Genomic DNA, 22,840 nt, shown 5'->3' with positions numbered 1-22,840 from the left:
TGATAGAAATGACTGTGGGATGAGTAATAGGTAAAAATATCTACTCAGACTGATTCAAACCAATATGAATTATGCCTGAGTCAATAATGAGTATAGGATAGACATACTGGACTTGATTTTCCTCAGGTTTACAACATTGAAAATTAAAATTAATTCAAGAGGCTACATACCACTATTAAATGTGGGAACAGCTACTCCCAGTTTGTAAGATCTGTATTGAAGGAGAAGCTCTGTTTTGTAGTTGAGTTCAAAAAATCGGGTTGAAACCCCAAAATTTATCTCAATAATTTCTGTGCTCTGTCAGAAATTAAATCCTTTTTAGAGAAATTATAAATCCTTTTAATTTATATTCAAAAGTTGTTGAGATCAAAAGCACCTAAAATAGGGACTTTTCTTGCTTAAAATCTGCTAAGAGTACCCAAAAATTCTGTACCAGGTGGTACAAACATGGAATATGTGTGTTATAGTGGGAATAAATCCAGGGTCTTGAGGAAGACAGCAGAATGAACATGAGTGCTCAATAAGTGCATCTCCTGGTTCAGTGCTTCTTGAATGAAACATATATATGGCTTTGGTTTCTTATAATCTTTCAGACCTATCAACATTCTATTTACTTTTGCTCTTGTTATTTCACTGCAAATAAAGAGACCTTTGTTTCCCTGTAATCTCTGACACTACATGGTACTGTGACGGAAAGGATCATAAAGGGGTAAGCTAGAATGGCACATTACCAGCCACTGCTTGAACAGGTTAAAAAGAGGGAGATTGAAACTTTTTTTTTTTTTTTTTTTTTTTTTTTTTTTTTTTTTTTTTTTTTTTTTTTTTTTTTTGTATTAAAAAAAAAATCCTCCAAAATTTACCTTTTGGCTTTTAAAGACTTTTTAAAATGTATTTTGTTTTGTTTTGTTTTCTCCTCATTTATTTGAATATATGCTGCTTATTACAGAAAAGTAATTTCTTTTAATGTACCTTCAAAGTATTTCTCCCCTTGTATATTATCTCCTTAAGTTTTGTAAAATAATTACAAATTTTAAAGTGCAAGGATTGTCTGGGTTTTTAAGTTGAAAAACAATTAAACTTTGATGTGTTTTTTTGATGAACTCCCATGATAAGGTTGCTTACCACCCAAACCCCTCTCTTGCTATAAAATTTTGAACAAATATCTTCCTGTCCATTCTAGTGATCAGTCTCAGAGAGAAACTCAGCAACACTCTCAAATTCTCTGCAGGAAAACAAAGGGACAAGATGGGCTAAAGGATGGTCTGCCCTGCCTGGGTCACCTTTCTGTTCCATCCTAAGCTTCAGTCTTCCTGTGTGACCTTGGACCTTATCCCACTTCTTGTCACTCTGTAAAATAGAGGTAGAAATACTTGAAATTGCACAGAGAGAGATAAACATCAAAGTCTGGGAGGTGCTCAAACACTACAGAGATAGAGACAAGATAAGTACTGTACATAGAAAAAACTCCATTATGTGACTGAAAATGCCAAGCAGCAGGGCTTTAATCTTCAGACTTGCAGTTTAAATGAAGCCTTGTCACATCCCATTGTGCAGTTTTCATGAATGTTTATTTCAATAGCCCTGTTGTAGTGACCATCTGGAATCATTGGGTTGTACAGTACTTCTCTAGGAACTAATTAGCTCTATAAATCCTCAGAACAAGGGCCCAAGCCCTACCAAAATCTGATCGACATAAGACCTGAAGGGTCAGGTCACCTAAATGATGCCAAGCTCAGGCAGGAGCTGATTTGGTATCAAATTACCGTGGCTTAAGAAGTTACTGGGCATTCACTAGGCTCTGGGGCTTCTGTTCACATATGCACTTCACCTATGGAAAATGCAAGGTGACATGACCTATCTTAGCTGACTTTCAGTGCAGGCTGAGGGCATGCATGCATTGTTGAATTTTAAGCATTTCACGTGGAAAGATTCCAATAATTAAACAGGTATAATTTTGTGTGTACAGAAGCTTTTCAATTCCACCCCAACACAGCTGCTAAGCAAGAGTTAGTCAGCATTTCTCACTCTTTTTCTGCTGTTGGAAAATAGACTTACACGCTCATTCTCCTCTTCTCTGACTCACTCTCATCTCCAGAAGCTCAGAATGATTGGGAAGGATCAGTCTCTTTAGCCATTAGGTCACTGGTCCCTCATTTTAAGCTGGCATCATGCTAAACTAGGATCAAGCCTCTAGTATGCTCAAAGCCTTTTTGTAGGTTCCAGAATCTCTGTCTCAGGACAGAAACTCTGCTGCTGAGAACAACCTCCCAGCTGTGAAGACTATGGTGCCATATGAAAGTCACAGTAGAAAGAAGGGATAGTAGAAGATGAATATTGCTGCAGTAGCATTCTTTGCTTCAGACAAAACCCTGTTTAATGGAGAATTCAGAGGGGTTTCATGAAATAAAATGGCAGTAAAGCCCAATAATTAGTTCACATATAGACAGTGAAATGCATCTATGATATATTAAAATAGCCAGTGTAAATAGACATCATTTGAGCTAAAATGGCTGATCAAAGTTTCATTCTCCTCAGCTGAAAATAAATTAAAAAAAAAAAAAAGCAAGCGACAAAGACATCTGCACATTGCTGCTTCGATGAAACACTTTAGAACAAATCTGATTGGAGGCTGGTCAGTTTGTGTCTGATGCCTAATCGAGAGCTTATATTTACCACAGTCCCTAGGGCACTGCTTTATCTTCAAAGCTTGAGCCAAGAAAATTCGCTTGTTGAAGTTGTCTGCAGGCTGTTTTTTGCTTTTCCCTCCCCTCTCTTCCTCTGCAGATCTCCATCCTAGCTCAGTTAACAAACCTATTAATCCCTAGTCAAGTGCATACATGCAAAACGCCAATGAAAGAAAGCAAATGTGGAAGAAAAGAAACAACTGTACAGGTCAACATCAGCACTACCTTCTGGTTTTATCTCTGTATTTAGCAAAATTTTATGCATGCGTGTATTTTCCAACAATGTGGCAAGATCTGGCTTTGATACATCAACTTCACTGCAAACTTGGGCCAATACCTATCTCATGTCAGTGGCCCCAACTTTGTCCAAAACATGGCATCGAATGATAGGGCTGTTTCAGGAGTAAATTTTCAAGATTCCAGTGGTGTGCTATTAACATAAATTCTGTTGTGAGTCAATAGGTTTTGGGCACTTAATTCCTGTTTGTGTTTTTGAAAGAGTTTTTTAACTGGCTATCATTCTTTCAGTAATGTATTCGGGAAGGAACCAGATATCAGAAATCTTGTTTTAAAAAGTATCTCTGCAACTTTGGCTATAAATTATCCAATTAAATATGTAAGATCTATGGTTAGACACCTACATACTCAATTGAATAAACAACAGTCAAATAGGGTCAATTAAATCTACACAACAGTAATACTCATCATAGCATGTGAGACTGAAGATACCCATCAGTATATCCTATTACTTGAATGTGCTAGTGTTTTGAAAATTTTACTGCCTGCATGTTTATGGCTATTTATCCCTTCCTTTCCTCCCACCCACCCGTCAATTATTTAATTCCTCTGGAATGTGACTTAGCATGGAATACTGAATCTCTTCATTTCAGGGCATGCACAGTGTTTACCTGTAGCTCGTGTGCTACTGTATCTTAATGGGATCTTGAAGGGGAGTTCAAGGTTATTTAGTTTCCATGTTTAATTCATTCTTGAAGAGCTTTAAATAGAGACTGACAGCATGCTAATATTTGATAATCATTACCATCAGCCAAGGGGAGAATCAATGATCACCTAATACTTCTGTTGGTTTTAGAAATGGATCCTGTGACTGAAAGTCAAAGTCATTAATCAGCCCCTAGAATGATCCACATAAGACAAACTACATTCTCTCAGCACATAAAGCATGTTGTCTCCTGTTCATGCATGTTATCTTTCAATTTACATTTTATGCAGATTTGCCTAGTTCTATGATCTCCAATCAATTTTCTGGCTTACAAGGATGTTTTAAACACTTCCAGTCCCTTTTCAGGTTTCACCATTTTCATCTACAGTAGAAAATGCTGCTGGCTGAAGCTGCAGCCAGGAGTTGGCATGTTCTGAGCGGGGGGGAAATCCCTGTCTATGTGATACGAAGAACAGCCATTTGCTAGGAGAAATTCTGTTCAGGAATGGCTGTTAATGATCATCAACTTACTAGGACTACTGTTTATATAATTTTATATTGTTCATATTACTTTTTGTACTGTTTACATTTATTAAGAGTTTATGTAAACAACAAATAATGGAATATTATTTGTTCTATTATACTATCAGTTTCAGTCGTGCTTACAATTTTTTTTGTACTTGAACTGCATAATTTCAGATGCAAGTTTCTGTCCTAAAGTGATAGTAATGAATACAGCACTGGATATCCAGGCAGTTCAACGAAGTACAGAGAAATTTATTTCAAAACATACCAGTGGTGGACATAGTTATTAATACCATTGAACAAAGAGACACGAGTGATCATAAATAGATATTTTTGCAGGTTTCCATTAATCTGGGTTCTGGACTTATGCCATCTTCTTATATCTGATCAATTACCTCCTCAGAGATATTTCCTTTCTATCACTTCAGCCAGCAGCCTGTGTTTCTGGTACTTAAGGTCGAGATTACTCTCAAGTGACAAACGACGATGTACATACACAGAGTTCAGTACTTGTCTCTTGGAGTTTAACTCACTGGGAAATGCTATGGCCCCCAGAAATCAGACTCTTTGTTTTGTTTTGGTGGGTTTTTTTTGTTTTGTTTTGTTTTGTTTTTGTTTGTTTGTGTTTTTGTTTTTGTTTGTTTGTTTGTTTTGTTTTGTTTTGTTTTGTTGTTTTTTGTGGTTTTTTTTTTTTTTTTTTTTTTTTTTTTTTTTTTTTTTTTTTTTTTTTTTTTTTTGTGGTATTAGAGAAGAGAGGCATCCTGCTTTAGTATGAGACTTTAACATTTGGTTTGGAAGCATTTCCTGACTTTCACAAGCCCAGAGAAAACAAGTCTCTTGACATGCACCTTGTGCTTTAATCACAAGAAAATCCTTAATTAGAGGCAAATTCTGACACTGAGTCAAACAAATCACTTGTGGAATAAGGTAGTCCTCAGTGAGAGTGACAGTGGCAACATTTGGTCCTTGATAAATGAAAGACAAGGCTGAGTACCTCCCTTGGAATTTGATGAGAATGCACAGTAACTCCCTTGTCTAAAAGTCTGAGGCTTTCCTGCCTTTCCTTATGAATGTAAAAGATTTCTAAATATGTTCTATTACTATTATTTCCCCAAAAAGCCATTGCAAACTATTCATTTTCTTTTTATCCTTATATGAATAAAAAAAAATATTCACATTTCTGTTATTAATTGGTTGAGATTTGCAAAACTACAAAATTACTGAAGGAGTGGAATTGAAAATCTTACCTTCCATTCATTCACTCACATGGCACTCACTATTATTCCAGTTCTTCTAAGAGTTCCTTTTCTTATCTATATGTTTGAATTGTGTTGCTTTCTGTGTTACAACACCATCTCTGTCTTAAAGAAATGACTGTTGTTCACTTCTCAGCTTTAATGCATTCTGTGTTTATTTGTTTTCCAATACCCTCTTACCATATTTCTTTTTACCATTGGAACAAACTTGTGGCAATATGCCTGATTCTTTTGTTAGTATACTTTATTTACTAGATCATTGTGCATCCCAAGAGGTAATATAATTTCTACAAAGTGCTGTGGAATGTCATTTATTTTCAATGGTTTTAATCACAGCATACTGGTTCAGAGTGAAAATAGGGTAAATATTTTTAAGAAAAGTAAATAAGCCCATTTATCATTGATAAATTTCAAAATTCAACATGCTTCAACTTGTTCAGATCTATGGTTAATATTATGCATTGCTTCTGCTGAAGGACTCACTGAAGATACCCCAGAAGTTCATAACTCTCCAGCTGCAAGCTGAAAATTTATCCAGTGTATGGAGTGTATGTCATCAATGAGCATTCTGGTCACTTGTCAAACCTTGTTCTCTAACTTTAACAATTGCATAAGATCTGCAAGGACTTTCTGGCTATGAGGTATTTTCTTACAAGCAGTAGAAGTTCTCAAGACCACACAAAAAAGTAGATCAGAGTAGATACTGCAGTGATCTTTCATGCACTGGGAAGAAATGCTTCCTCTGGAGTGGAAAGAAGGCATAAGGGGCCAAAACTGTAATAAAGACATAAAGTTATAACAGGAATAAATTTAGCTCCATGAGTTTAGATGAGCAGCCTGGACAAAATGGTACGTGACAGCTCTTCAGAGACAGGTTTTCCTCTGAGTCTGTACTGCCACTTTAGCACTACATGTTTTTCTTAGCCCTAATCATATGCAGTGCAAGAAAAGAAAAGAAACTCAGCTGCTTCTAAGTGCTGAAAAAGACACTAGCTTTATAGTTTCAGATGAATGGGTAAATGGATAGATGGACAGAGAGTAGAACACCACCAAATAAACTCCTTACAATATGAGCCATCAATTTTCTGGTTATTTTTCTCAATGGGTTAAACAGAAGCACATGGTTTTAATACCTGAAAAATGTCAGGGTCCATATCATGGTGTTCTGATATTGACCACATCTCTTATACAGAACAGTTGAGGTTCTCCATCTTATGGAAAAGAAAGGCAGTAAAGAAAAAGTTTCTCCTTTTTTCGTTCTGCCAAGACTCCAAAAATAAAGTGAACTACAGATCATCTTAGTAAACTAATATATTGTGCTATTATCATTCTAAAAATATTTGATGAAGGGTTAGGAAAATCATGTAGACTGAAGAAAAAAAACTATTTGCAAATATAGAAATGCTATTTAAACCAATTATCATTGAATGAACTAATTAGTTTACTGTATTAGAATTCTAGACTGACACAAAAATATAATTTTAAAATTTTCAAAAATTGTATTTTAAATAATTCTGTAATCATTCGACTATGTGATTAACAGATTAGAACTACTGTCATTAAATTTAAGAAATTGTAATGATGTCATCAGAGGTTTCCTTTGTCCAAGCAACTTTCCACTAACACTTTTACAAGGATTTCAATTTTAAGCAGCAAAAGTTATACCTTTGGATATTCTTTCAGTAATCAAAGGACAGTAGTATGGTAAAATTATTCAGATTTTTCTAATGTGCCTTTTGGGTTTTTGTATGGAAGTGTTTGCATGTACAGTTCATTGTAGAATTAGATAATTCTCCTCTAACTGGAAACTGGTTCAAATAAAGGGATAGAGAAACAACTACTTTGATTTACCCTTGCAATATATTTTTGATCACAAAAGCATTGCTGTATTTTTAATATATGCAAATTTCATTAACATGGACCACATGTCTGAATCCTTCAAAAAATTCCTTCTTAATCTGCCGGACAACCTTGGTCATGTATTTGATAAAAGAGCAAAATTACTGGATGAAGAGAAAGTGGCACATATAATGTATTTGAATTTCAGAAAAAAATATTTGATACAGTGCCTGATAAAACCTTACTTGAAAACTTCATTGAAGTTGTCTTAGAGAAGAACCGTGCTATGTGGATTGAAAACAATCATAAGTGGATAAATAGGTAAATAATACTGCAATGAAAGGGTAATGACAAACCACAGTGTAATGACTGAGGAGAGATGCCTACCAGGGCACCAGAGGGAACAGTCTTTGGTCCACTATAATATCTTCATTAACAAACTCAAATACAGAGTAAGCAACATACTGACAAAGTTGGTGGATGAAGCTAAATGTGCAGGAGATGTGAAGGAGATGAATCAAGACTTAGATTTAATTATAACAGCATGAATAAAGAGCAGTTAAAAGAAATTTCCAGTCATTTCAATGTACAGCACAACAGATGGATACAAAAAATACAGCAGAGAAATAATCTGAGGAATATAAAGTCTTCTGAGGAATGATCCAGGAGGAAGATCTAGAAGTAGTAGTTGACAATTAAAACTTAATATGAGCTCTACATATAACATAGAAGCAAACAAGGACCATGTCAAATGTGGACCAAAGGCACAGAAAAATAATTCCATAGAATATCATATAATGAAGTTATAGTCTTTTCATACATAACTGTTGTCTTCCACACTTATGGAATTATTGGTTTTGGTCCTAGAAAATTGATAAGAAAGTATATCATGTGGAGCAATAAATAAATAAATGATCAGAAGCGAGCTACACAGGAAAATATTGGGGAAAACTATAGCGTGGTAGATATTTAAGAATATTCATATGGAAATCACAATCCTTCACAAAGTTGATAGCTTAAAATACTTTTTAAAAATAAAATAAAACTGAAACCAACATCTTAAGGCTGTGTAGTGTACTTTCAGGACAGACTGAAAGAAGGATGCCATCTGAAGGAAGGACAATATTCCTTATTTACATTAAGTATGACTTGCAGAATTGTTGTCGTAGAGGATTGATGGACCAAACATGCACGGATGCCTCCTTTGAGGTGGGAACATGTCCCCACACCTGATGCATCTGGCCTAAACAACCAATAGGGTTGAAACCTCCACATATGGTAAGCTAAATTGATTTAGAACATATGCATGCTAGGGGCCTGTCTTCTCTGAAGATTTGCTCAGTCATAGAAAAACTTGGATGGAAAAAACAGAAAGGAAGGTCAGTAGCATCTGGAAATTGGCTAGCCTAAAGAGAGATCATGCAGCTCAAATGCCCCGAGTTGAGTTTGGAAATATGATTTATGTTTCCCTGTGCCAGCTTTGATGAATTTGGTGCCACATTACATTGCAAAGGGTGTCTGGGAAATTCTCTGACTATCATGTGAGGTGTCAACATGTATGTAGAGGTGTTATGTAAAGTCTAGTACGACTATGGTAATCAGACGTATCAAGTGACAAGCTGCTCACAAAGTCTTGGAACCCGGGAGCTTTGCACATGGAGATGCACCTGGATTAAGAAGCAGACAGTCTCTGCACAAGGTCAGAGGAGACAGGAATTGGGCTTCTCAAGCAGGTGCTGCCCCAACCTACAAAGCTGCTCAGGGACCATGGGCTAGGGCTTCTTGCAGAATCCACTGTGGTTCATTGCCTGAGGCAATGAGCTGTAGGCACTTTGACCAAACTGGTATGGCAAGTGTTTTGAGAGGCATGGTGCACCAGAAAGCCAAAATGACTCTTCACATGTAGGAGAAGCTGGAAGACATAAAAAGCAAAAGTAGGATGCAGTGCCACTTGTCTGACAACAGCTTTTCTTGGGAGGGAATTGTACATTTCTTTCCACATTTCAGTAGAAAGGACCAGATGTCTGTGCCTACTAGGCAGTGGGCACTCCTCCTGCATCTCTGAGACTTTGAGGCCAAAGGGAGATTGGTGTTATGATAAGTTTCAGCAAAAGCAATTTCTTCACTCAGAGAAAAAATTCAGTTTCGTACTGTCACCATATGGCATTAGCCTTGTTAGTACAACTTGGTAGAGGTCACCTTAGAGACAGAATGGCATTTATATTCTGCCTCTGCCTGAGATCTCTTTTGAAGTCATATTTGTTCCTTGTTCTGAACATAAGAGGCGTTCCAGACCACAGCATATGAACATATCATGTACCATCCCAGAAGTATAAGGGTCTACCAGAAAATCAACATTAAAAACATCCAGAAATTGTGCAAGTACTGCATGAGCAACACATAATTTTTGTACAGTTCTTCTTTCGTCCCTAAGGGTCCTAGAGCATTTTATTCCCTCATCTGACACTGAAATGCAGCCACCTCTGGGGTGGAAGCCAGCAGCCATTCAGCATCAGGGACAGTGCCATATTTAAGCAAGATAAATGCACAGAAGAAAGACCATCTGTTAGCATGCCAGTCAATTTGTAGATACAAGTAGATCCAGAGCAAGTTGTGACAAATCCATGTGCCAGAGCCCCCTCCAATATTTCTAGCAGAGTACAGACAAGCATAAGGAAGTCATTTGTGCATGCCCTAATGGTGCTGTCAGCCTGCCTGGGTGGACTCTGCTCTCTGTGATATCACTGTTCCCCTCTGGGACAAGGAGCAGAACAGAGCTGATGTTATCAGTCAATGGCTCCCCTATATAAGGGCATGAAGGTAGGCATGACAACTTTTTTTCTCAGCTCTAGTCAGTGGCTTTTGCCAAAGCCTTGAGCCAAAGCTCCTCCGGACGAGTGCCCAGAAACATTTGGCTCTAAAACCAAGCTGAGAGATCTCTAAGAGCCAAGTTGTAGAGGCTTCATGGAGTCTCTGTGGCCAAAACCATGGAAAAGGAAATTAGCTTTGAATAGAGCCCTTATAGATCAAACACCCAGAGTAGACTAAACATCTTTGACAATGAGTCTAATATTTCATGGCAAGGCAATTTTGCTCAGTAATTTGTTCAGATCTAAATGCTTTTAGTTCTCTAAGTTAATTTCTCACTAAATTATTTTCTCAGGACAGTTTGTTTGAACATAATAAGGAATCCAAGCTTTAGCTACAGCAGGACCTTTGCAACACAAGTGCATGTATTACAATACCTTATTTTTCATCATGGGGATTTAATCAAATTTTCTAAAATGACAGCCTATAGCTGAGATTTTTCAATAATGTATGTTAAAAGGGTTATTATGTAATGACTTAGAAGTAGGGAGTTAAAAGATGATAGTGTGTTTCAGCATACAATATGCTATGAAGGATTAGCTAAACTATTGGGAGCCCACACAGGTCTCCACTACCCTCAGCACTTGTGAGTCATTGTGGTCTTGTTTGTTTCTTTGATAAATTCAGTAAACTGGGGTGTAGTATATCACGCAGCAGTGCCATATATCATTCCATTCTCTAATAGGAACATAAAACAACCATTGATTGCAAACAGGCTCTTTTAAAGATTCACTACACTGTTTGGCATTTTCAAATGTTTTTATGTTGGCAAGCTATTATAATAACTCATATGGGATCAAAATGCATATAACTTATTCCAAAGTATTCCACATGCTAATTAAGTAAACAGAAATGCACTTGTCTCTACCTCCTCCATCAAAAGCAAGCATGCTTATTCTCCACAACATTATTTCACTTCAACTTCTCCTCTTTATGTAGCATTCCAAACCTTCTTCCCCCACCTTCTGCATTCATATTCCTGTTCACTGAGTCTCTTGTTACTGTCTCTGTCTTTTCATATATCTAAAATATTAAAGTAAAGCAAGGCAATGAGTCACTTTTTATCTCTCCAAGGAGGAGAGAGGAAGATGACACATTGTGCACTGATCTTACTAAGAAAAATACAGTAAATGTGGAGATTTTTTTTGTTGTTTTTATTTAATCTTTATCAAAACTGCATTGCACGAGTCATCTTCATTTCTGAAAAAAACAAACAAGAGAGAGCAAAGCGAAGACAGGTGGAAGAAGCACTAAGAATTATTCCAATTAGGACATGTTTTTTCAGTTCAGTTCAGAGCGCTGGGTACTTGACTGCAGCTTGAAGATAGTCATATAAAAAAAAGTTTGATATTTACTAATTTCAAGAAAAATAAGCTTCCCCTCAATGTCCATATGTGTAAGTTCCATTAGTATTACTCATCCACATAAACCAAGGGAAGAACAGACCTCTTAGAGTCAATTGTATTTTCACATTTGAAGCCAGAATTACAGTCTTCCATTAGTATGTTTATGGCTTATGTCATTTTTTTACAGAGCAGGCAGCATTAACAACTTCACACAGCATGGGTAGGGTGAACCCTGAGCTAACATTTTGGGATCCACATTATGCAGAAGGCAGAGGGGCAATGTCTGTCCCTCTGAGTTTCCTTCCCTGCAGAGCTTGGGGGCGCTTTTCTAAAGGCTCTCGCTCTGAACTGATTACTTGCTTAAGCGCTGATGAGGCTTTGGATCTCCAATGTATCCAAGAAGGAAAATGCAGTGGGATGGGAGGACAAAGAGTAGAGTCTGGCACAAGTAATATTGGAGCTGGGACCAGGAAATTGCTCCCACTAAGGAATTTTTGAAGGAGTTCACCTGGGTGAAAATGGTCTTTGAGGTACAAATGGTTCACACCCCAACTTGTGGCTATAATTAGTTGTGCCAGAGGAACAGCCAAAACCAGCTGCTCCACGATGTCTCATTAGATCTGCCATTTTACACACAGCAGCCAAAGACAAAACAGGCAGTTGCTTGGCAGAAGCCTGAGGCTGCTTGGCACCACAGCACAAGCATGCTCTTAGCTCCGGCTGTGGCCAACCCCAGGCACACAGAGAAGGAGAAAGAGAGGAGGAGGAGGAGGAGGTGACGCCAACAGGCAGTGCCAAGCTTCATTATTGCAACGAGATTTACAGGTTGTGGGTTAGCTTTCTAAGCAGGTAGCAATGCCTGAAATGATAGAGGAGGACACACAGCATATCTGAATCTCTCAGGATTGCTGCGAGGTCTGGAGAGCCATAAGCAAAGGGAATTGTGTCATATCCATGCTACTCTCAAGCCTGGCAGTGGGTTCCCATCTCTGGGTGTTTCTGTGAAAACAGAGGCCTAGCAAGCCAGCCTTTCAGTGCTCCATTGCATATAGAAAGATTTTGAGTGTTATAATTGAAATATTAGCTACAATCACCCCAAGCTCCAGTTCAGATTCAGACACCCACCATGACTGAGTTCCACAGTGGCTGTGTATTTCCATTTACTGTTAGTCTATCAAAATGCATTTATGTAAAATAACCATTGTAAAGGAAGCAGGCAGTTTAAAGGGAGGCCCTATTATTTTATGGGTAATCTTTCTCTTACAATGTATATTTCAAATGTGAATTTGAAATGGATTGTCCACTTTGAGATGAAGGTTCCAACTTGCTGATACATCCTAACTTTAGTAGTCTCCTATTTACCTGTGTTGAAGAAGACAATACTAATCCTTTCAAAATAATATCTCAGAACTCTCATTATTGATCGCTGTGATCCATCACAGTGAAGTCACAAAAATGCAGATCCTGCTAAAGGAATTAAATTATTTCATTAAAGAAAGTGAAGTTTGTAGATTCTTTTGTTCTTTGCTGCCTTGGTGTCTTACTTGTTTTTCCTAGACTGTTGTCAATGGTCCTAAGATCACTCACAACTTCTGGACATTCTGGACAGTGTCCACCTGCACTAGAATGTAGAGTACAAATGTTTGTATTTGGAAGCCTCAAAATTATCTTCCTCCCCTGAGACTTTTGCTTAGTTATTGGGCTCCATTGTGACAAATGTCTCAACAGCTCTGACATGAAGGACCAGACTTATCTGTGCAGTAGAGCTGTTGGAATCAGGATGGTGAGGCTGCATGCCAGATAATTCCACCAGGAACAATATGTCTTGTTTAATCCCTTTACCTAAACAGGGCACAATTAAATTCTCAAACCCACCCATTGGTTGTCCAGTTAGTTCACTTTTTCCAATGAAGATAAGGGTGATAGTCTTAAACTGTACTGCATGCTCAGCCCTTCCCAGTCAGCCTTGGACACAAGAAATCTTGGATCACCATTTCCACCTTAGTCTCACCTTCAGACCTACAGGCTGAAGTATTTCTGCAGGCTTCAGGAGTAGTCCTTTCACCAAACTGAGCTGAGCAAACCCTGTAAATAAACGTTTAACTCCCATCTGTGTTTTAGGAAAAATCTCTTGGAAAATCTGCCCCACAACTGTCTGGGACAATCTGCAGAATGCCCACACTGTATCCTGAAAACCTGAGAAGATAATACAGACCTCTGAGCACTTTGCCAAATAAATGGTGGCTGTGCTTGTAGAGGACATGTTTATACAAGAAATTATGAAAAGTGCTCAATAATGTCTAAAAGAAATAAGCCCTCAAGGGTGCAGCTCCTCTTACAGGAGAAAAGCTAAAAAATAATTATAACTTGCAGTGTGTATCCTTAATTTTATGCTGTACCATTGAATGTGTTGAGTTTTTGGAAGTTCCTTATTCCTACATGAAAACTTAGTCCTCTTAAGGTATTTATTTTTCTTTCCAGTGCTGGGCAGAAAAATAAAAAAATCCCAAAAACAAAACACCAAAGAAAAATAAATACATTCATGTCTAAACCATAATCCTTGCAGTGAAAGTAAACTGGGGACTCTCCAAACAATGCCAAGTATGAAGAAGCAAAGATGGTTCCCCCTGCTAACATTTTAAGGTCTTTTCCCCCCTCATAATATTGAATTAAGTCTCACAACAAATCTGACAGGATTTCAGGCTGAAGCAGCATACTCCAAGCACCTCCTCAGCAGAGATGGAAATCTGCATAACCCTTACAGATACAGAAAGTGACACCATCCCTTCAGAGAGCACGTAAGCCATACATCATGAACCTGTACTCCAGCAGCATGTGTTCTGTATGGAGAGGGAGGATGGATGGGAAGTGAACGCACTTTCAGGGTAGTGTAACACAACCCTCTCCTCTGCCGTTCCCTTCTCCTGGCATCAGGGTGGATGTAATTCTTCTCATGCATTATTGATAGGCCCAAAAGCCTGCCAAGCTTGCCTGCTTTTTTTGTGACAGACAAAGGAGGGTACACGGATGGCACCTCTCACTGCTCGGGGCTCTGCTTTCATTAAGAACATTTTCTGCCTGTTCTCCAAGGGCACCCTCTGTCAGAGACTGCCACGCAATAAAGAAAATATGGCTTTGAAGTCCAGTGAATAGAAACAAAATGAATTAGCGTTCAGGTGTTCGTGCAACCTGATTACAAAGGCCCAATTCAGTGGCGTCCTTCACACCTTTTCACTTGTCCCTGCATAATCTCTACACATCTTTTAGGCTCTCTGCCTTTCTAGTCCCCCTCCTCCCTGTTCCCCCCCATCCCTTTATTTCCTAATGCTTGCAGGTCCTCCAGGAAGACACAAGCACTTACAGTTGTTGAGTGATTAAATATTTATAATCAGGGCAATGAGTGAGGTGTTGAATAATAAATGCTAAGGTTGAGGCGGCCTTAGATAATTTCTGCAGATTTCTTCATCCACAGCCTCTTTGATTCTAAGGAAAAATTCTTTTAATTAACAATAACTTTTTTCTTTTTTTCATTTTTCTTTTCTTTTCTTTTCTTTTCTTTTCTTTTCTTTTCTTTTCTTTTCTTTTCCTTTTCTTCTTTTTTCTTCTTCTTTCTCTTTCTCTTTTTTTTTTAGCCACTATGACATGCAATAGTCCTTTATCACTGTTTCTTTCATGAACCTTAACACTGAGGAAGTGCTAGAGCTCTTATTAGAACCTTAAATAGATATGCATTAAATTTATATTGGCTGTTACTTGCCCACATGTGGCTTTTATATCATGATATGACTCTTGGGGATGTTCTGGACTAGGAGTTCAACTCAATCCTTGTGGGTCCCTTCCAATTTGGCATCCAATTCTGTGATTCTGCAATATATAAAAAAATCTACATAAATATGTCTATTTACCTACATTCATTCAAACTTCCCTACATCAGCAAGCATTTACTTAAGAAATGAAAGTTTGTAATAAATGGTCAGTCAACTTTTAGGGACAGTTACAACATGCTGTGATGGAGAGGATAAGTTACTTCTATAAAGCTTTTTTAAAGAGCTGTCATTGTAGGTAACACTGCACTTTACAGAACAGGCAGAACATCTAGATTATCCAGAAGTTTCTTTTGGTTTGAACTAAGAATGAGTTTAGTGTTTAACATATTTATTCCTTTCCTAAATTTCCCTAACCAACAGCATTGGAGATTGGGCTTTTTTGCATTTTATTTCCTTACAATATACGCTTGAAAAACAGAAGAGCGCTGTTTTCCAGAGCCAGTTGATAATTTCAGTTTGAGGGAAGTGAAGTTCTTCTTCTTTAGGAAATATTGCAGACACTTGTAATATGGAGAAAAAGCTTGTAAAAATGATATCTCATGAGATCAAAAGTCCTGCAGCAAGTAAAAAGTTTTTGCTTCCCTTCCTTCCTTCCAGTTACACTCATCCTCATGGCTATGCAGCAGACGGATTTGTCATTTCTGAATGTTAGATTTCATGGAGAACTGCTGGTATAGCACAGACAAAGCAAAACATAAAGCAATGACTCCTGTGACCAGGGTTCACAGAGGCTAAACATGAAATGACCAAAAGTAGGAAAAATGCATTCAGCAATAGGATTTGGAAAAATAGCAAAAAGATATCTGACAATTAGGAGCTTTGAAGCATTTCAGTGTCAAACAGGACTTAACCTGGAGCATAAAACTAACAAAGAAGCATTAGAAGCCCCACGGTCTGTCTCCGGTCATGTCACTCTGAGGGCTATATCACTTAATTCCTCTCAAAATAAATGTCACTGTATTTCTACATGCAATGACATTGTTCTGAAACTTGATAAACAAATGTTCTATATTATTCTATGAGCTTAAAATTGGAAAGGAACTGGAAAACATTCAAGGGGCAAGGCAATGTAAAGGTCTCTGTCTGGTGCTACTTCCCTCTCACGTTCTTGCCCTTGCTCCAAGGTGTGCACTTTTCCACAGGTCACAGCTCCTCCAGGAAACATCCCCCTGCTCTGCCATAGTTCTCCCCACCAGGCTGCAACATGGCTATCTGCTCCAACATGGAGTACCTCATCTTTGTTCTTTTCCTCCTTCTCCTGACCTTGGTGTTCCCTCTGCTTATTATCATTCTTTTTGTCCACTGCTCTTGCTCCCTCTGTGCAACCCTTGCTGCCCTAAAATACACTTTCCCAGAGCACCAGTTTGGCTGAAGGGTGTATCCGTGTCCTGTGATGGGGCTGTTGCAACCACCTCTTCAGCAGAGGGTAACCCCAGCCTCTTCTCATGGAGGCCACCTTGCAAAGCCCTGCTGCCAGCACAGACACCCAAAATAAGACAAAAAAATTAGCAAAAAAAATTTTTTTCCAAATGTGTGATCTAACACGCTGTGGCTGGATACTGATGAGGAATATTTCTACTGATGCATTCTGTTGTTTGACTTTTCAGCTATAAATACATATAAAGAGAAATTAAGCTGTCCATTTAAGCTCAGTCATTGAAATACAAAAGGGAATAGGGTTTGAGTTTAAATCAAAACATCTTCACGCTGGTGATTCACTCTATAATGCAAACAATACAGCTGCTCTGGTCATATCATCTCATATTATCATATTCTCTATCATTATATCAAGTAATTTGAAATAGCATGACATCCAAAAGAAAGCAGAATTTAGCACTGATAGTTCAAGGAGGAAAATGGGGACATCTTGGCAGACTATAAAGATCACCAGTGATGAAAATATTTTCTCTATTTAAATGTGCAGCTTCAAACACAGGTACAGTGCAACAACAGAAGCAGTAAACTGAGCTTTCTGGAGGACTTTTTCCTTGTTCTTGTTGCTGAACACTGTTCATGTTGTAATCCTATCCTCCTACCCAGCTTCATGCTGTATGGCTACTTCATCTTCCTATTGCACCTCACCAGGCTTCAAGAACTCAGTCTTCAATAAATTTGTGTGTTTACTTGTATGCATGCACCATTTATATTGAGAAAGATGAGAGGAAAACATGGATCCTGTATGAAGAAATTTCCAGAAACCTATTTGGACTGTAAACTCTCCAGAGCAGTGTGCATGGTGGCAGTTCTTGGTGGTGTTCTCTACGGCTTCTAGCCTTGTCCTGTGTTGACAATAGATGTAAAAAAATTAATTTATCCAAACTAACTTGATTTCTTACACCTTTTTGGTATTTACAGAGGGGGAAAAAAAATCCCTAAGTCAATTCTCTTAAGTGAACACAAGCTTTTAACCTTCTCTTTCTTGGAGTTTTCTATTCATTTCTCATAGCATTTTTTGTTTCCAGACCTGAGTGTTTTACTGGAGATACTGCATCAACTTTTAGTTGTAAAATGCTGCAAACCCACCAGTTTCAAGTTGCTTGTGAGTTTCACTGATCATAGAGATGAAAAGTGAGTATGAAGAAAAAGTCCCATTTACACTTCAGACCATGACACCACCTGTTCTTATCTCGGTATGTATAAGGCATGATAGGGTTAAGGCTGTGTTCCCATGGTAGAAAGAAAGAGGGAGGCCTCAAGGTGCATAAGATTTATTCCTCCCTCAAAACATAGTCTTTGCCTCAAGTGACCTATTACTCTTAAAACTGAGCCCAATTTTGAAACAGATAAAATGCTTACAAGTAATTTTTTTTCTCCTGAAAAGGACCATTTGGACCACATATGTTGGATAACATCCTGTGCACAGAGTAATGGGAAGGTTTCACAGAGGTGTTTGGGCTTGTGAGGAGACAGCACAGAACAGACAGGCCTTGTAACTAGACAAGATCTTAGTCCTCTGCTCCATTCAGCTACTGATTTAACAGAAAAGCAAACCATTTTGTCCCATTCTCGTACACTCAAAACTTTCTGGAGCAGGAGCTGCCACTTTATGTGTATCTCCTACTAGCAAGTGTCCAATATTAGTCAGGGCTTATGGATGATATCATAATACAAAAACGTAATTATGAGGATGGTAATAAAAATGGTAATGGTAAAAGACAAGAAAAAGTCATTCAGAACTCTGTTGTTGTAAACATCTCAAAGTCAAGAGCAATCTCCAGATTTAAAAACAAATCTCACTTCATGGAGAGAAAATGATTCCATGTGAATAACTAAGTTATTTCAGGGTTTCAATACAAAATCTGCATAAATATTTGACTCCTAATAGGGTTCATACATGCGATACTTCATGCACCTCAGTTTCCCTTTGTCAAGCTCATCTTTATATAAGCTCTTAGGCACCCTGAGATGGTGCATTACAGAGTTAGCAGAAGTGTGCATGCCACAACTAGAGCAGTGGATAGGAAAAGGTTGCCTAGAATTGCCTCCTAATTTCATTTCCTCTCCCCACCAAGGGGTAATTGCTAAACCACCAACAGCTAAATAGATCCATCAACAGATGCCAAGGCTGCTGCTCGGTTTCGGTCATGTCTTTCCCAGTAGGGGCCACTACAGAGCATCAAATAGGAAGGAAGACTGGGAAGAGAAAATGAGTACAGTATAACAGAAGGAACCAGGTAAATATGAAAAATGCTTCACTGGAAGATTAATCCTTCCTGTAGTCCATCGTTAAAGTAATAAAAGGTTTATGATTCATTTCTTACATTATAATGGAGGAGGCAATTAGTAATTACTGGATTTATAGTATTTGTTGTGTTAACTCAGCCAATAAAATACACAGCAAAACTGTTTTTCTGAAGCACATTCATTGCAAAGTAATGTTCTTGAAGCATTAAAAATGCAATCTAGTGCACTGCACTTCATGTATTATTACAGAAAGAAGGATAGTTCTCCAACATACACTGTGGTATTAAGAACTCAAATATTTTCATTTTTTTCCTATGCAATTTTTTTTCCCCCAAAGGAAGTTTAAACAATTGAAGTAATCTCCAGTAATAAGATTTAGCACAAAAACCTACATGTGCTTAATGTCTATTGTTAAGAAACTAAGCACCCTTTTTCAAACTTCTACAGCTTTCCTCTTAATGTACAATGAAGTTTGTGCCTTTTCTTCATATGGGAAAATGGTCATACGATCTTCACTGGCTGCTGAAATTTCCTTTGTATCTGCCCTAGTAATACTTTTTGCTTCCATTAAAGTATTTCATTAAAGTAATATTTTTGTCCTGCATTATTATTCATTGGTCAGTTATACATAAAGATTTACATTCTGGAACTGCTACAAAGTAATTTTTTATATTTAAACAGCTTTTAATATATAGCAAAAATTTTAAACTGAATTAACAAAAAATGAAAGTATCATTTCTGTTACATTGTTGTATCTCACCTACATGTGCCTTGGAGCTCAAGATCTTGGAAAGTGATTGCTTTATAACGTATCCATGTTCGGTTATTGGGCTTCTGTCCATGAGCTAAATTAAACATGTAAAATAATAGAAAACACATGAATTTCCATCCAAAAAAATGCAATCATCTTTCACTTTAGCCAAAGAAAAGTATACAGTAAACACCACTCATCTAGAGGGACCCTACAGCCAGGGAGGGGAAAGAGAATGTAAAAGGTAAAGTTTGAGGAAACCCCTCTGACCTAAGCAAGGCATTTTTCAAAATCATGACTATAAAGATAACCCCCATGAAATTCAGGATTGGCAATTCCCCTGCTAATACATTTTCCTATATATTCCCTAAATGTTTTCATTTGGGAAAATAAGATTGACTTTCCCTCCACTGAAAAAAAGCCTAGCCACATTATCCTTGATCAGCAAGGCAGGAACAGCCCTGTAATGCAATTTCCTTCTAAAAGTTCTTAAAACTGAATTCAGAGTTAAACTGTCATGCGTAGCACTCCTCAGGGGTTCCTGGAAAACCATTTCCCCATCTGAGTATGTAACTCTGTGAAACCAAAAAGGGAAGGAGTCAATCTTGTCAGCTGTTTCTAGTCAAAAGGTTTTTGACAGAAGAGAGTTATAATTCTTAGAAATAAATTTCTGGTATGGAATTAAGTTCAGTAGAGTAAAAGCTGTTGGGAAATTCAAAATTGTCAAAATTATAGAAATAAAATCTCTTTATTCACCTGAACATTTTTTAACTCTATTGTTTCCAGAATTTTCATCAGTGGTACTGATTTTCAGATTCAGTGTGAAAAAACCAACAAACTGTAATCTGAAGTTTTTGGAGAAGACAATAAAATCTTACATTCTCCAACACTAGAGACAGATCTACTTACTGCAAATGCATTATTTGCTACATTGTAGAAAATCTTATATAAGCAACATGTAAAATACCCCAAACAATAATACGTTATCTAGCATACTCTTTATCACTGCTTCCTTAATATGGTTTCAAACCCGAAGAAGAGTCTGTGTGCCTTAAAGCTTGTTGTTTTTTAACCAACCATATCAGTTGATCTAATAAAAGATAATGACTCTACAAACCTTCTCTTTAAAAACATTTCACACAGTCTAGCTAGAGACAGAGAGGGGAAAATTAAGTTCACAAGCCTCGCTTGTGAAGTCCCATAGAAGGGACGATGAATTTGTCTGGATGCAATATGTAATAAACAACCCTGTGAAAAAAAAAGGCAGAAGCTTGCACAGCATCTGCTTTGCAAACTTAAATAACTTGGCCATTTAAGTTGTTTTGTTTGGTCTATTACATATGGCAAAATGATCCAATTGATGCACTCAGTACCATCAGTATTTCATTTTAAAAAAACTAATCTGTTCTCTTCCCTTCCCCTCCCCATGTTGATGGAGGATCAGTTTAATATCTGGATTGCTGGCAGTGCACTTGAGTGCTGGTGAGTCAGATAGATGGGAATGCTCCCTCTGAGTCAGTGTGGAGCCAGCCTCCCAGCATGGTGCTTGGGGACACTCTGGTGCTTGAGCTGCAATCATTTAGATCAGAGAAAACCAAAGCCCTGAACAGTTGCGGTCACTTGAAATCAGATGGAAAAAACAGAGATATTGCGCCAGTATCCTCAGCAAACTCAAAAGAAGACAATAATTGCAGGAGGCCAGATCTGCTCACACTCTGCCAAGAACCTTGATGAGATAAAGATAGTCTTTGTTTTCTGCCATTAAATAGTCAAGCTCATTATTTTTAGTATTGAAAAAGTTGCTATATTACACACTGTGGAAGTAGTTGCATTTGAGTCCTGCACAAAGTGATTCTGTTATGTATAAGCTGTAGGTTTGCACATGACAAGGAATAAATCAGTCCTAGCTGTGCTTTTGCATAGACTTCAATGGAGTTTAGAGCCGTCCTAGACTTTTTAAATGATCTGTAATCCAACTGGGAGAAAACAAAAGGTATTTAATCACAAATGAATTATTTTAGGAAAAAAAAAAAATACTGCACTCCCAGTTTTCTCCTGGCCTGTAGGCTGCTTGCAAGCAAGGCCCAGATTCTTATTTTGTGTTCACCCAGTGCATAGCACAGTCAGCTCCTCTGGGTTTTTGAATGATGTATCTCAACAAAGCTATCACAACAATGATAACCCCAATGACAATGATGTCCATGATGGTAAATTCAACACTTTCCAGTGAATAACACATATAATTATTACACTCCATTTCTGTTTCTTATTCAAGTATTTTTAGTTTCCCTTAGCAAAAGTTCATGTCACTGACAAAGCATCCAATTAAATACACAAACATCTGCAAAAGTTCATGCTACCAAGAAAGCACTGATACTCTCTTGCTTCAAGAAAGAAAGGGGACAGACTGACAGGGAAGTTTTTCTCTTTTTTCATTCTGAAACACTACAACTCTTGTAACCATCAACCCCCTCATTCACATAGTTGCATATCTAGTTGGCAATTTACTAGGGAATCATCATGTGCACAGAAAATCAGCTGAGAAACAAAATCGATTCAGTGAAAGGGAGAATAACAGTAACATTTTATAGTGATCTGAGTTGCACAGGTCAGGGAAAAATGATTATGGCATTCACAGTAAAACAAATAAACATTTCCTTTTGCATGGTTTCAAAATGGAAAAGCCTGTTTCCTGATATGTGAAGGTTCATATGAAACTCCCAATAAAGTATATGTTGAGATCCTGACTTGAGAACTCCTGTGGCAGGATAGAACTCAACGCAAAATTAAAAGGAATGAGTTCTCCACCCACCAACTTCAGCAGCACTGCTAGGCACCATAGTAATTAATTGAGCCTTGATATTTCATCAGTCGTTGATTACAGAGTGGAGCTAAGTGGAACATTTCACACAGAAAGTGAGGCAACGTTTCAACAAAGTCAAGGAAAAAAAAGAGTCACTTTTCACACAGCATTGTTTAGTGAATCTTTTGAATTTGATTTCACTTAGCTGAATGAAGAATAGAGTCAGAGAAGGTGAGCATGCCCAAGTGAGAGTTCACCATTCTCTAAGTGGCTCACATGTTTAATAGCTGAAAAGATGGGTGCAGATTCTCCAT

This window comes from Zosterops lateralis, assembly GCF_965231275.1.
Source record: "Zosterops lateralis genome assembly, chromosome: 6".
NCBI classification, from domain to species: domain Eukaryota; kingdom Metazoa; phylum Chordata; class Aves; order Passeriformes; family Zosteropidae; genus Zosterops; species Zosterops lateralis.
This window is presented reverse-complemented; position numbering follows the sequence as displayed.